This window comes from Pseudopodoces humilis, chromosome 5 (assembly GCF_049639895.1).
Source record: "Pseudopodoces humilis isolate 2021_Gansu_Grassland_sample_001 chromosome 5, ASM4963989v1, whole genome shotgun sequence".
Lineage (NCBI taxonomy): Eukaryota > Metazoa > Chordata > Aves > Passeriformes > Paridae > Pseudopodoces > Pseudopodoces humilis.
This window is the reverse complement of record NC_142204.1, coordinates 69508799-69522518: the sequence shown is the minus strand read 5'-3', so window position 1 is coordinate 69522518 and position 13720 is coordinate 69508799. Positions and strand designations below refer to the sequence as shown.

Below are 13720 nucleotides of genomic sequence, written 5' to 3'. Positions count from 1 at the left end.
GCAAAGCAGGGAATTCACTGCATCTGTTGAATTCACAAGTGGGTTGTTTTTTTTTTTTTGTTTCTGTTTGTTTTGTTTTAAATAACTGCCTAATAGCTGGAACCAGCATTGTGTTCTTCCTGCTGACTCACTGGTTTGTAAAAGCTCTACGATGAGTGTGACATCTTTAAACACCACAGAATATACTGTTTCCTTTCAGCCGGGCATAATCTGCAATGATTCAACTCCTGTAAAAGAACCATGTGGGGAAAAGTATCCCAGCTGAATACATCACCCTCCATACCTCCAGCCTCTGTGCCTTGCACCTGATGGTGCTGCTGTGCCATTCAAATGCTACTCACTATGGCAATCCATGAAAAGATTCTGCCTTTGTTTCAAAAATAGTGCAATGAATGTGGAATTTAGCTGAGGCAAAAGAGTCCATGCTCATTAAAGTGGATAATTCCAGTTCTTGCCTCTGCTAGGATGTGGCATGTACTGACACTAACTACAAAGTGCTTATATAGGGGTTGTGATCCAGAGGGGCCTGGACAGGCTGGAGAGGTGGGTCTCTGCAAACCTGGTGAAGTTCAAAAAGGCCAAGTGCAAGGTCCTGGGTTGAGGCAATCCCAAGCACAAACACATGGTGGAGGGCGAACAGATTGAGAGTAGCCCTGAGGAGAAAAACTTGGGGTGCTGGTGGATGAGAAGCTCAGAATGTCTGGGTAATGTGCACTCACAACCTGAAAGCTCCGCCACATCCTAAGCTGCATCTCAAGTGTGACCAGCAGGACGTGGGAGGGGATTCTGGGCCTCTGCTCTGTCCTGATGAGATTCTACCCTCAGTGCCGCTTTCAGTTCTGGAGCCCCCAGCACAGGAAGGATGTGGAGCTTTTGGAGTGAGTCCAGAAGAGGTCATGAAGATGCTTAAAGGGCTGCAGCCTGTCTGGAGCCAGGCTGGGAGAGCTGGCAGTGTTCACATGGAGAAGGCTCCAGAAAGACCCCAGAGTCCCTTCCAGGGCCTAAAGGGGCTCCAGGAGAGCTGGAGAGGGACTTGGGACAAGGCATGGAGTGAAAGGACAAGGGGGAATGGCTGTAAACTAAAAGAGAGCAGGTTTACATTAGATATTAGAAAGAAATTCATTATTGTGTAATAAATGGAATTGATTTGTGCTAACTAAATTGTAACTGTTATTAAAGTTTTATTAGAAACTATGAGGAATCAGTTTTATAAAGCAAATGTACCACTTTTGCAGATGTTACATGTCAAAATTAAGGTACAGGATGCAGTTTAGAAGATAAATGGCGTCTCAAGACCAAAATGGCCTTGAGATGGACCAAAATTTGAACGAATTTAGGCATTGGGCCTTAAGATTAGTAAATATAAGGCTAATTAGTAGACTAACATAACACAATGCTTAGTACACATGCACAAACCTGTAAGGTTATCCAAAGGACAATGAGGAAGAGGAGAAGCCTTCGCCAAAAGACCACCGAAAGAAGACTAAAGACCCACTAACAACAAGTGAGGCATGCGCCATGAAGAAAAGTGACGTAAAGTCAGAAAAATCAGAAATAGGAGGAAACTTAAGGGAAACCTTAATGAATATGTATAACCATACAGTATGTAAGTTTAGCTTGAAGTGCTTTTTTTTGTACGTGAAGTGGGGTGAGAAACACCCCCTGTACCCCAGTCAGTTTTGCTTATGCCTTAAACATTTGTTAACACTGGCCAATTATATTCACATATATATATATAAATAAATGTATATCATAATATATCTATTAAATGGTACCTTTTTACTAAATTGTGTTATTTTATTATTTTATATTCAATTCATAAAAGTATATTATCAATCAATTAGATTGAATGTTTGTGAGGGTGGGGAAGCCTTGGAACAGAGTGCCCAGAGAAGCTGTGGCTGCACCATCCCTGGAAGTGTCCAAGGCCAGGTTGGACAGGGCTTGGAGCAACCTGGGATAGTGGAAGGTGTCTCTGCCCATGGTATGGGGTGGAACAAAGTGGTCTATAAGGTCCTTTCCAACATAACTATAAGATTTTACATAGGGAAACCATTATAATGTAGTATATTGTTTGAACGTATCAAACAGTGAAAGGTGAAAAATCCACACACTAATTAAACCCCATATCACAGCCTGGAAAAAAGCACCTAGATGTAAACTATGTGCAAGACTGAGTATTCATGGAGAACAGAGGCTGATTTTGAGGTTTTCTTTGGTTTTTTTTTGTTTTTTTGTTTTTTTGTTTTTTTATTTGCTGTCTAATTTAGGGGAAGTCTTTCTGTGGTCATCATGGAAAAAGGGAGACTGTCTGGGAATACTGGGTGCTGCAGGCTTCTCTTGCTAAGTGCTGGCGATGGACCGGGAAGTACCTTGTTTTGCTTGGGCAGCTTTGGAGAAGGGCTGAGGGGGCTGGTAGGCACAGGATGTGATCCACTTTGCCATCTTTAGTGTGGCTCTTGTGACTTTTATGCATTACATGCCGTCGTGTCAGGCTGTAGGTTCCGGAGTGCTAGTGCGTGGACTTAGTTCCCGCGTGGTGTGTCTATGAAAGGGTGGAAAAGGGCAAGTAGGTGGTGGCTCAGCAAGAAATGCTGAGTGTGCTGCACCTACGACCATACCATCCTGAGGACGCCCGATCCCGTCTGATCTCGAGAAGCTAAGCAGCGTCGGGCCCGGTTAGTACTTGGATGGGAGACCGCCTGGGAATACCGGGTGCTGTAGGCCTTTTTTTGCGTTGTGCTGACGTCTGGAATGAAAGTTGCCTTATTTTGGTGCGGAGCCTTGGCGAGGGGGAAGAAAGCAAGGACACGCGTGGCTTGTGTTCCTTTTGTGGCTTGTGTGCCTTGCTTCTTGAGGCTTTTGTGCTTTGTGTGCCTTGTGTATGCTGTGTGGTGTTGGGGCTGGCTGTCGGTTCTGCTGTTGCCATGGGCAGCCCTGGTGCCCGCGGGGTTTGTTTGTGAGGGTGTGGGGCAGGGCGGGAAGGTGAGCGCTGCTGAGGGTGCTTGCGGTGCCTACGGCCATAGAATCCTGAGAACGCCCGATCCCGTCTGATCTCGGAAGTCTAAGCAGGGTCGGGAAGGTTAGTATTTGGATGGGAGACCGCCTGGGAATACCGAGTGCTGTAGGCCTTTTTTTTTTTTTTTTGCTTTGTGCTGACGTCTGGAATGAAAGTTGCCTTGTTTTGGTGCGGAGTCTTGGCGAGGGGGAAGAAAGCAAGGACACGCGTGGCTTGTGTTCCTTTTGTGGCTTGTGTGCCTTGCTTCTTGAGGCTTTTGTGCTTTGTGTGCCTTGTGTATGCTGTGTGGTGTTGGGGCTGGCTGTCGGTTCTGCTGTTGCCATGGGCAGCCCTGGTGCCCGAGCTGTTTGTTTGTGAGGGTGTGGGGCAGGGCGGGAAGGTGAGCGCTGCTGAGGGTGCTGGTGGTGCCTACGGCCATACCACCCTGAGAACGCCCGATCCCGTCTGATCTCAGAAGTCTAAGCAGGGTCGGGAAGGTTAGTATTTGGATGGGAGACCGCCTGGGAATACCGAGTGCTGTAGGCCTTTTTTTTTTTTTTTTTGTTTTGCGCTGACGTCTGGAATGAAAGTTGCCTTGCTTTGGTGCGGAGTCTTGGCGAGGGGGAAGAAAGCAAGGACACGCGTGGCTTGTGTTCCTTTTGTGGCTTGTGTGCCTTGCTTCTTGAGGCTTTTGTGCTTTGTGTGCCTTGTGTGTGCTGTGTGGTGTTGGGGCCAGCTGTCGGTTCTGCTGTTGCCATGGGCAGCCCTGGTGCCCGAGGGGTTTGTTTGTGAGGGTGTGGGGCAGGGCGGGAAGGTGAGCGCTGCTGAGGGTGCTTGCGGTGCCTACGGCCATAGAATCCTGAGAACGCCCGATCCCGTCTGATCTCAGAAGTCTAAGCAGGGTCGGGAAGGTTAGTATTTGGATGGGAGACCGCCTGGGAATACCGAGTGCTGTAGGCCTTTTTTTTTTTTTTTTGCTTTGTGCTGACGTCTGGAATGAAAGTTGCCTTGTTTTGGTGTGGAGCCTGTAGGTTTTCAAGCAAGGCGAGCACCCTAACTCAGAAGCCAGCACGGTGGCTCTCCTTGGCCACGCGGACCATTTACCCACAAGACATCAATGTGATGGATGGCGTAGAATGGCGTTTTATTGCAGGAGAATTTAACATTTTATAACCTAGGGTCATTGTGTTACTCTCATCTGCTTTCGTCACAGCTAGGTGCTATTGGCTAATTGCAGGGGTTATTACCATATTACAGAGAGGGGATTTACTAACTTTCTGTAACATCCCGAAGTCTTCCGAACTGCCATGCCCTAGACTACAACATATTCCCCTCTCTCTATGAATAACTAATTTGCTAGAATATAAGGTATATTAGTTTTAAAAAATTCTAATGTTATTTTCTATATACGTATCTCTAAACACTTTGTCTAACTTATCTATATTATAAAAGTTTTAAAAATGAATAATATAAACTTAAGTAAAATATAGGATACACTATACTTAACTAAAAAGCTAAAAGCTTATAAAATGGATACTACAGTTTTCATTAGTAAATATGAGGCACATGCGGTACCTAAGTGTATTTTTAGAGCATCTGTTGCCTTTCTATAAGCAGAATGTTAACTTTTTCTTGTTGGCTCTTAACAAAGGACACAAGCTTATTTAAAATACATGGTCCAAAGATTAGCACAAGTAAAATCATCACAACTGGTCCAATCAGGGTAGAGACCAGGGTGGTCAGCCACGGAGATTGGTCGAACCAAAATTAGAACCAGCTTTGCTGAGCTTCTCTCTCTCTGCCTTCCGTTGAGACAGCCTGTCTCGTAGCTCTGCCATGGTGTCTCTCACTACTCCGGTGTGGTCTGCGTAGAAGCAGCACTCTTCTTTCAGGGCGATACAGAGGCCTCCTTGCTGCATGAATAGAAGGTCGAGACCTGTTCTGCGAAACAACTTCAGAGAGTGAGGAGACTAACTTTTCTAAAAAGGATATGGATTTCTCAATTCTCTGTAGATCCTCATCTACAGTCATCTGTAGCTGAGAGAGACCCCGACTCTGGGTTACCAGGGTGGAGACACCCGTGGCTGCATCGGTCGCTCCCAAGCCAAGCAGCATTGCTATTGACAGTCCTGTCAGCAGCTCCCTTTTCTGAAGGCGGCCTGCTCACTCAAGGTACTGGTTCACTTCTTCTCTGGAGTGGTATAGGACCCTGGGGATGATAACAGCTAATACACAAAAGTCAACAGAGGAGTTAAAGCTTTGGGTATAAATGCAAGGGCTAGACTATTAAAACACTTGCCCTATGGAGTTGAAACTGAGATGCATACAGCCTGCCAGACCCCAGGTTACTTGCAGAAACTCGTCTGCTTTTGGTGGTGCTCACCTGTTACTCAGGACTATTGTTTTGTACCCCCAATAGCCACAAAACCAATACCCTGGTTGGTGGCAGTAGTCTTTGCCTGGGTTGGTGGCTGGGCTCAAACACATTGACTTTTGGCCAGTTCAATGTACCAGAGTGACCCATATGTTCTGTCACTTTTGGATGTTAGTTAGCAGACAGTTGGTCATGACTATAAATAGCACAATTACTATAAGCAGTTTACCATGTAAATGACACCATACTTGCAAACTCACAGGTAGAACTTTAATGTTAAATGAACTTTCAAAGATGCTTACACTACCTCTTGAAGGGGAAATAATTATACTTTATACTAACATAACAATTATTACACAGGCTAAACACTTTACCTTAAACTATTATTTAACTACTTTTAACACACGTGCTCTGGTATATATATAGTCTAAGCGTGAAAGCAATTTGCTGAAAGGGTAAACACACAACTACAATTTGCTTTATATACAGTTAGATGGAGTCTCTACACTTCTTAGATCTTCTACAGAATTTCTCTAACACGATTCAGTCCTGGAATGTTCACTGCTCCCGTGATGTCAGCTGGCAGCTGATCGGTGACTGATGGCTTTGATGTTCAAGTTGTTCTTCAGATCTTTCTAAATCTTAAAACAAAGGATAACTGAAAAATTGGTAGAGACACAACATCATAATAACAACATAAAAATTCTGTTGGCAACTGTCTGTATAGTGTTCAGACACAACTGTGTCCTGACAGGTCCACTTTTGATCCATGTCTGGAGTACCAAGGCTGTGTGGTGACTTCTCTGTTCACTGGATCTCATGTGTTCAGAGACAGACAGTCTGGTCAGATGAACAGGTGACCTTTTTGAACCTGCCAACAAAACACAGGCACTTCTCTCCTTGAAGTTAATGAATTACACTAATCAAAATGCTTTCAGGGCATCAATCTCCTCCGTTTTCTTAAAAAAAATAAAAATGAGATGTACTTCTGTTCAACATTAACACAAAACTATATACACAATTAGTAAGAACTTACAGCAGTTAAAAATCAATTAAATCATAAACATTATTAATAACATATGTAATATAAAACTACTGTTAATTACTAAAACACTGCACCAGCATCTCATAGTTAACAAACAAACAGAAACAAAAAATCATCAGTGAAGGATTGGATAATCACCTCCGGAAATGATTCTCCAAGCTCACTTTAAAATTGATCCAGCTGTCATATTAATAAGGTCAAATTGCTGAGTCAAAAAGTGACTCAAATACTGATTTGGTACAGAAAACATCTGGATCTGCTGGCAAACATTCTGTCCAGGTAAAGTCAAGGCTTGGCCAGGGCCTTAGGCTTTAAACTGGAAAGATGCCTCTTAACATATTTCTAGAATAAGGTTCTCAATAGCAGCAGCTATGAGATGCTTACAGCACAGCAAACTGTTAAAATGCATTTGGACAAAGCAAATGATCAGAAGCCTTAGGTACCAGACCAATTAAACCATACAACAGTTGGTTTAATCTGAAGCCTCCCCCATGGCAGCTGATCCTCAGCAATGGTACATTTTAAAATTCTGGAAACACTAAAAAATAAAAAAGCTATAACAAACGAAACTGCAGAGATTGCAACAACGCAGTAGAACTCCCGATGAAGTCAAGGGTGTCACAGACTGCATTCACTTCTATCCACAAGCAGGTGTTCATCAGTGTTCTATCACAGCTGTTTCAGTTGTAGTTATCTTCATTTCTCTAAGAAAAATAACTATACTTTGTAGTTTAGACAAGTGTCTCCAATACAACATAAAAAAATTTAAATTAAACAATATTTTAACCTAACAATAATTATTTATGACAAAAGGAAATAACAAAACTTAACTTTAAAAGAATATCCAAGTTATACAACTTAACTTAAAAACATTCAAGCTTAAACATAATAAAACTTGACTATTTTTAATTCTATTAACACTTTTTAAAACCACAAATCTCTTCTGTAGATAACATTAATTGGAAGGTTTTCTTAGAAGCTGTAAATCTCACCATATTTTAACTTTAGGTTTTAAAACTAATTATTGCAAGGTAACTTCTGTTAATATTTACTTTAAACATCTTTTTTTGAAAAGGGGCTTTTTAAACTTTCAAAGAATCACAATAATTTCTCTAGAAAATCCTAAAAACTGCAACTGCATAAATTCATAATTACTTAAAACACAAAATTAACTCTAAAAGGGTATATAAAAACATTTTGAAAACCCAATAAATCATGACTTTGTAACAAACTGGGTATTATCCCGGTGCTTTTTCTTAGAGAGGGAGCGGGGGGGGGTGAACTGCCCGCTCAGTTTCTGCAGCTCTGCTCTTATATTTACTCTCGCAGAGAGGAAAAACGGAGAGAGAGAGGAACAGTTTCTCTCTCGCTGTTAAACTCTCTGTCCCCCCTCAGACACCCAAACTGGGAATACTAATACATCTGGGGCAACCCAGGTGGCACATTCTGCTCTTATCTGACCCCAGTCTGTGAGAGGGGTATCTTCTCTCGGTTCTTTTTTAATGTGGAGGGGGGTATTCTTGTTTCTCTTTATTGTTTCTTCTTCTGAGGACTCAGGCTCTGACCACTCATCGCTAGTATCTCCTTCAGAGTCAGAGTTCGACTGGCTGGCTACTTCCTGTTTCCCGTGCCTTTTTGTTGGGCTCTGGCCCCGCCTGCCACCCCTGTGGGCGGGCCGTTCCCTCCCTCCTGGCTCTCCCCGCCTTTGGGTCCACCCTCCACTCCGCCTTTCACCCCACCTTTCACTTCGCCCTTCACTCGAGGCCCTGTTCTGCCCTCTGTTCTCCCCTCTTCTCCCTCCCTTTGCATTCCAATCTCTCTGTACTCATTCCCCACATTCTTCTCCACATTTCTTGTCTCTTTCAACCTCCCAACTGTCATTCTCTTGGGAACGGCGAGAAGAAACGACACAGACTCTCTAGGAGTCAATCAGGAGAATTTCTCTTAGTTTATTACTTCAGGTCTTTTTTATAGACCGATACGTGGAAAGTATAGGAAGGAAACTCTTATTGGTTAGCAAACTAATACATTACCATTATTGGTCAGTGGGGCACACCACCCCTCGACCTTCTCCTGCAAAGAAAACAAGGAACAGACAAACAGCACCTGCAAGGCTGTTTTCTGTCTCTGAGGATTGTTTTAAATCCTCCTTAAGATTTCACAGGCCACTTTCTCAGGCAAGACTGAGAAAGCTATGCGGCCTGTAATTTTCACAGGCACTGTGCTTCTGTTTCACAGTTAGCATTCGTACCCAACTGTGCCCATCTCTCAAGGCCAGCCTTTGTTCTTTGTTAAAGACATTTTTTTTCCGCTCCGTAACTTTTTTCTCAGCACCATCTTTCCCCTCTTACTTTCTCTGCCACATCTCTGGCTTCTTCTGTTAACTTTTTCCAAAAATCTTCTGCTATCCATTGTTTCTCTGAGAGCAGACAAGGATTTGGGGACCGAGGGGACTCCCGGGCCCCCCCCGGCTCAGCTGAGCTTCTCCCATCTGGGGGCTGTGAAATCTGAGTGGCCGCTCTGACCCCAAATTTCAAGTTGGCCAACATACAGTTCCTTGCCGCTCCCCAAATTTCTTTGGCAAGGGTTTTAGTACATCTGTCCCACACCTTAGGGTGGATAAACTTTACAAGCTAATTTATGACCCCAATATGCAAAAGCTGTGTAACAGCAAGCGTAAAATCCTTAGATATACAATCTACCCCCCACTGCTTATATAATTCAGATACGACCTTTATCAACGATTCCATCTTCGTTCAGGATGCAGGGACCTCTCCCTCTGCCCAGCTGTCCTGGCCGCTGCTTCTGTATTTCAGGGAATCCTCGCTTTCTGGGTTTGAATCCCGCTTTTCCTCCCGGGTTTCGGTACCATATGTAGATTTTCAAGCAAGGCAGACACCCTGGTTCAGAAGCCAGCACGGTGGCTCACCCTGGCCACACGGACCATAACCCACGAGACATCAATGGTGTTTATTGCAGGGGAATTTAACAGTTTATAACCTAGGGTTACTATGCTACTCCCATCTGCTTTCATCACAGCTAGGTGCTATTGGCTAATTGCAGGGGTCATTACTATATTATAGAGAGAGGGTTTACTAACTTTCCGTAACATCCCAAAGTCTTCTGAGCTACCATGCCCTACTGCTACAGGAGCCTTGGCGAGGGGGAAGAAAGCAAGGACACATGTGGCTGGTGTTCCTTTTGTGGCTTGTGTGCCTTGCTTCTTGAGGCTTTTGTGCTTTGTGTGCCTTGTGTGTGCTGTGTGGTGTTGGGGCTGGCTGTCGGTTCTGCTGTTGCCATGGGCAGCCCTGGTGCCCGAAGGGGTTTGTTTGTGAGGGTGTGGGGCAGGGCGGGAAGGTGAGCGCTGCTGAGGGTGCTTGTGGTGCCTACGGCCATAGAATCCTGAGAACGCCCGATCCCGTCTGATCTCAGAAGTCTAAGCAGGGTCAGGCCTGGTTAGTACTTGGAAGGGAGACCGCCTGGGAATACCGAGTACTGTAGGCCTTTTTTTTTTTGCTTTGTGCTGACATCTGGAATGAAAGTTGCCTTGCTTTGGTGCGGAGTCTTGGTGAGGGGGAGGAAAGCGTGGGCACGCGTGGCTTGTATGCCTTTAGTGTTATGTGCTTTCTGGGCCTTGCGTGCCTTTGCGGGCATGGCTTTTTTTTATTTTTTTTTTTTTTTGCCTGCGTGGCTTGGGCGTTGTTAGGTTCGGCTCCAGGTTCCGGGGTAGTGGTGGCTGCCTCTGGTTCCCGCGCCGAATGAGTGAGGGCGGGAAGGTGGTGGCTTGAGCTCGAGAGCGCTGCCGGAGGCTACTGTGGTGCCTACGGCCATAGCACCCTGAGAACGCCCGATCCCGTCTGTGATAGATGGGAGAGCGCCCGGGAATTTCGGGTACTGTTGACCTTTTATTCCTGTGCGCTGGCGACGGGATGGAAAGCCTCTCCTTTTGCCTGCGCCACCGTGGCCAGGAGGAGGATGGCGAGTTGATGCGTGGTTGTGGGGCTTGTGTGCCTTGCCTGGTGTGGCTTTTTGTGCCTCGTGTGGCCGGTGTGGTGTTAGGTGCGGCTGCGGCTTCCGGGCGGTGGTGGGTGCGTGCGGTACCTGTGGCGAGTGAGTGAGGGCGAGAAGGTGGCGCGCCTCGCGCTCAAGAGGGTTGCCGGAGGTAACTCTGGTGCCTCCGGCTGGACCGGCCTGATGGCGCCCGACGCCAGAGGGTGTCGGAAGCTAAGCAGGATGGGGTCCGGTTAGTACATGGATGGGAGACCGCCATGGAAAACCAGGTTGCCGGTAGGCTGCTTTTGCTTGCTGCATGCCGGCGGCGGGAATGAAAGTTGCCTTTTTTTTTCTGCGGAGCCTTGGCGAGGGGGAGGAAAGCGTGGGCACGCGTGGCTTGTATGCCTTTAGTGTTATGTGCTTTCTGGGCCTTGCGTGCCTTTGCGGGCATGGCTTTTTTTTATTTTTTTTTTTTTTGCCTGCGTGGCTTGGGCGTTGTTAGGTTCGGCTCCAGGTTCCGGGGTAGTGGTGGCTGCCTCTGGTTCCCGCGCCGAATGAGTGAGGGCGGGAAGGTGGTGGCTTGAGCTCGAGAGCGCTGCCGGAGGCTACTGTGGTGCCTACGGCCATAGCACCCTGAGAACGCCCGATCCCGTCTGTGATAGATGGGAGAGCGCCCGGGAATTTCGGGTACTGTTGACCTTTTATTCCTGTGCGCTGGCGACGGGATGGAAAGCCTCTCCTTTTGCCTGCGCCACCGTGGCCAGGAGGAGGATGGCGAGTTGATGCGTGGTTGTGGGGCTTGTGTGCCTTGCCTGGTGTGGCTTCTTGTGCCTCGTGTGGCCGGTGTGGTGTTAGGTGCGGCTGCGGCTTCCGGTGCGGCGGTGGGTGCGTGCGGTACCCGTGGCGAGTGAGTGAGGGCGAGAAGGTGGCGCGCCTCGCGCTCAAGAGGGTTGCCGGAGGTAACTCTGGTGCCTCCGGCTGGACCGGCCTGATGGCGCCCGACGCCAGAGGGTGTCGGAAGCTAAGCAGGATGGGGTCCGGTTAGTACATGGATGGGAGACCGCCATGGAAAACCAGGTTGCCGGTAGGCTGCTTTTGCTTGCTGCATGCCGGCGGCGGGAATGAAAGTTGCCTTTTTTTTTCTGCGGAGCCTTGGCGAGGGGGAGGAAAGCGTGGGCACGCGTGGCTTGTATGCCTTTAGTGTTATGTGCTTTCTGGGCCTTGCGTGCCTTTGCGGGCATGGCTTTTTTTTTTTTTTTTTTTTTTTTGCCTGCGTGGCTTGGGCGTTGTTAGGTTCGGCTCCAGGTTCCGGGGTAGTGGTGGCTGCCTCTGGTTCCCGCGCCGAATGAGTGAGGGCGGGAAGGTGGTGGCTTGAGCTCGAGAGCGCTGCCGGAGGCTACTGTGGTGCCTACGGCCATAGCACCCTGAGAACGCCCGATCCCGTCTGTGATAGATGGGAGAGCGCCCGGGAATTTCGGGTACTGTTGACCTTTTATTCCTGTGCGCTGGCGACGGGATGGAAAGCCTCTCCTTTTGCCTGCGCCACCGTGGCCAGGAGGAGGATGGCGAGTTGATGCGTGGTTGTGGGGCTTGTGTGCCTTGCCTGGTGTGGCTTCTTGTGCCTCGTGTGGCCGGTGTGGTGTTAGGTGCGGCTGCGGCTTCCGGTGCGGCGGTGGGTGCGTGCGGTACCCGTGGCGAGTGAGTGAGGGCGAGAAGGTGGCGCGCCTCGCGCTCAAGAGGGTTGCCGGAGGTAACTCTGGTGCCTCCGGCTGGACCGGCCTGATGGCGCCCGACGCCAGAGGGTGTCGGAAGCTAAGCAGGATGGGGTCCGGTTAGTACATGGATGGGAGACCGCCATGGAAAACCAGGTTGCCGGTAGGCTGCTTTTGCTTGCTGCATGCCGGCGGCGGGAATGAAAGTTGCCTTTTTTTTTCTGCGGAGCCTTGGCGAGGGGGAGGAAAGCGTGGGCACGCGTGGCTTGTATGCCTTTAGTGTTATGTGCTTTCTGGGCCTTGCGTGCCTTTGCGGGCATGGCTTTTTTTTATTTTTTTTTTTTTTTGCCTGCGTGGCTTGGGCGTTGTTAGGTTCGGCTCCAGGTTCCGGGGTAGTGGTGGCTGCCTCTGGTTCCCGCGCCGAATGAGTGAGGGCGGGAAGGTGGTGGCTTGAGCTCGAGAGCGCTGCCGGAGGCTACTGTGGTGCCTACGGCCATAGCACCCTGAGAACGCCCGATCCCGTCTGTGATAGATGGGAGAGCGCCCGGGAATTTCGGGTACTGTTGACCTTTTATTGCTGTGCGCTGGCGACGGGACGGAAAGCCTCTCCTTTTGCCTGCGCCACCGTGGCCAGGAGGAGGATGGCGAGTTGATGCGTGGTTGTGGGGCTTGTGTGCCTTGCCTGGTGTGGCTTCTTGTGCCTCGTGTGGCCGGTGTGGTGTTAGGTGCGGCTGCGGCTTCCGGTGCGGCGGTGGGTGCGTGCGGTACCCGTGGCGAGTGAGTGAGGGCGAGAAGGTGGCGCGCCTCGCGCTCAAGAGGGTTGCCGGAGGTAACTCTGGTGCCTCCGGCTGGACCGGCCTGATGGCGCCCGACGCCAGAGGGTGTCGGAAGCTAAGCAGGATGGGGTCCGGTTAGTACATGGATGGGAGACCGCCATGGAAAACCAGGTTGCCGGTAGGCTGCTTTTGCTTGCTGCATGCCGGCGGCGGGAATGAAAGTTGCCTTTTTTTTTCTGCGGAGCCTTGGCGAGGGGGAGGAAAGCGTGGGCACGCGTGGCTTGTATGCCTTTAGTGTTATGTGCTTTCTGGGCCTTGCGTGCCTTTGCGGGCATGGCTTTTTTTTATTTCTTTTTTTTTTTGCCTGCGTGGCTTGGGCCTTGTTAGGTTCGGCTCCAGGTTCCGGGGTAGTGGTGGCTGCCTCTGGTTCCCGCGCCGAATGAGTGAGGGCGGGAAGGTGGTGGCTTGAGCTCGAGAGCGCTGCCGGAGGCTACTGTGGTGCCTACGGCCATAGCACCCTGAGAACGCCCGATCCCGTCTGTGATAGATGGGAGAGCGCCCGGGAATTTCGGGTACTGTTGACCTTTTATTCCTGTGCGCTGGCGACGGGATGGAAAGCCTCTCCTTTTGCCTGCGCCACCGTGGCCAGGAGGAGGAGGGCGAGTTGATGCGTGGTTGTGGGGCTTGTGTGCCTTGCCTGGTGTGGCTTTTTGTGCCTCGTGTGGCCGGTGTGGTGTTAGGTGCGGCTGCGGCTTCCGGTGCGGCGGTGGGTGCGTGCGGTACCCGTGGCGAGTGAGTGAGGGCGAGAAGGTGGCGCGCCTC

The 13720-nt window shown here is 48.8% G+C and overlaps 4 pseudogenes; all 4 read left to right on the top strand.

Annotated features, from left to right (window-relative positions):
* The first annotated feature begins 2607 nt into the window (after positions 1 to 2607).
* Positions 2608 to 2727, top strand: LOC148184376 (5S ribosomal RNA; annotated as a pseudogene).
* Positions 2728 to 3012: 285 nt separating this feature from the next.
* On the top strand, positions 3013 to 3131 carry LOC148184375 (5S ribosomal RNA; annotated as a pseudogene).
* A 294-nt stretch (positions 3132 to 3425) lies between these two features.
* Positions 3426 to 3544, top strand: LOC148184374 (5S ribosomal RNA; annotated as a pseudogene).
* A 6257-nt stretch (positions 3545 to 9801) lies between these two features.
* Positions 9802 to 9921, top strand: LOC148184373 (5S ribosomal RNA; annotated as a pseudogene).
* The last annotated feature ends 3799 nt before the right edge of the window (positions 9922 to 13720 follow it).